This window comes from Heteronotia binoei, chromosome 3, assembly GCF_032191835.1.
Source record: "Heteronotia binoei isolate CCM8104 ecotype False Entrance Well chromosome 3, APGP_CSIRO_Hbin_v1, whole genome shotgun sequence".
In the NCBI taxonomy this organism is placed as follows: Eukaryota; Metazoa; Chordata; class Lepidosauria; order Squamata; family Gekkonidae; genus Heteronotia; species Heteronotia binoei.
In genome coordinates, this window is record NC_083225.1 from 190,381,365 (window position 1) to 190,383,495 (window position 2,131).

The window sequence follows — 2,131 nt, forward strand, 5'->3', positions numbered from 1 at the left end:
CTCTGTTGAAAAACCTCCAAGGAAGGAGAGCCCACCACCTCCAGAGGAAGCCTGTTCCACTGAGGAAAAACAGGTTTCCTACCTGTAACTGATGATCTTCGAGTGGTCATCTGTGCAGTCACACTGATGGGATATAGGCGCCCGCGCCGATCTCGATCGGTATTCTTGAAAGCTGCGGATTTCCGCGCCCCAGGCCCAGTGCGCATGCGCAGAAGCCCCACCGCGCATGCTCACAGGGACCGGAGCGGACATCCCGCCAGTTCCTTCTGACCGCTGCGTAAGCCCTAGAGATGGACCGGCAGCGGAGGGGAAGGAGGGCGGGTAGTGTGACTGCACAGATGACCACTCGAAGATCATCAGTTACAGGTAGGAAACCTGTTTATCTTCTTCGTGGTCTCTGTGCATCACACTGATGGGAGATTAGCAAGCCAGAGTCCTACCTGGAGGAGGGTGCAACGGTCCATCAGCGAGAAACCTCTTGAAGCACCGCACGGCCCACTGATACACGTCTACGCCAGTCCAGGTCCAACGCATAATGGCTCACAAACGTATGCGAGGAGGACCAAGTGGCAGCATCACAAATGTCTTTCAGTGGTACTCCTCTCATAAAGGCTGCCGAGGTCGCTAGGGCTCTAGTGGAATGAGCTCTAACCTGTCTTGGCAGGGGTTGTTTGTTCAACAGGTAGCACAGTTTTATAGTCTCAGTTATCCACTTCGAGATCCGCTGTGACGAAACTCTCACACCTTGCGACGTTGTGGAATATGAGACAAAGAGTCTAGGGTCCTTACGTTCAGGCCTTACTCTATGCAAGTAAAACGAGAGTGCCCTCTTCACATCTAGTGTGTGGAGTCTCCTTTCCGATTCCGTACTTGGATTAGGAAAGTACGTGGGTAGGTAAATTTCCGCGTTCAGGTGAAAGGCGGATGTTACTTTCGGGAGAAAAGTTATATCAGGGCGTAGCCCCACTCCCTCCGCGCTGAATCTCAAGTATGGGTTGTCGCAGCGCAACGCTGCCAGTTCACCGACCCTGCGAGCAGAGGTAACGGCCACTAAGAAGGCTGTCTTCCAGGATAGTAATTGCAAGGAACACGTCGCCATAGGCTCGAAGGGTTTCCCTGTTAAAGCCCGCAACACTGCTGGGAGGTCCCAAGCGGGAGCAGGGGCTCGTACCGCGGGGTACAATCTTGCCAGGCCCTTTAAGAACCGTTTCGTATCAGGGTGTGAGAACACCGAGTGGCCTTCAAGTTGCTCATGATTAGCCGATATGGCGGCTAAGTACACTCTCACAGATGACACTGTCAGTCCCTTGTCGAGGAGTGAGAGTAGAAAGTCTAGTATTAGTGGGAGACCTGCAGTCTTGGGTTCCCTATTAGTTCTGACCACAAATTGGCTAAACCTCGCCCATTTATATCCATACGACTTCCTAGTGGATGATTTTCTACTGTTTAGCATGACATCCAGGGCTCTATCAGATAACCTTGTCACACCAGTCTCCACGCCGTGAGTTTCAAGTGAGGCACGTCGTGGTGAATCACTCGTCCCTCGTGTGATAGCAGAAGGTCTGAGTTCGTTGGAAAGTGGTGGAACATTCCGCAGGACAGCTTCAGTATCGGGGAGAACCATTGTTGTCTGGGCCACCATGGTGTGATGAGAATCCCCTTGGGGCGTTCGAATTGAATCTTGTGAACCACCCTTGTGATTAGTGGGATCGGTGGGAAGAGGTACACATGTAAGCGAGCCCATGGGATCAGTAACCCGTCTCCTAACGATAGGGGGTCCGCATCCCCTCTGCAGCAAAATTTGGCGCATTTCGAGGTGTTGCGTGTGGCGAAGACATCCACTTCCGGTGTGCCCCACTTCTGGAATACCGGTTGGAGGAACTCCCAATTGAGTTCCCACTCGTGGAGTGAGGCCCCTCCTCGACTGAGGTAATCTGCACAGGCATTCAGATTGCCCGGTAAGTGCGTGGCTACTAGGGTAGTGTCCGATTCTCTGCAGATTTCCCAAATCTTTAGTGCTAGAAGGCATAACTTTCGTGAGACTGTACCGCCCTGCCTGTGCACGTAAGATAGGGCTGTGGTGTTGTCTGTCAAGATCGCTACTGTTTTCCCCACAATCAGGTGTCTGAAT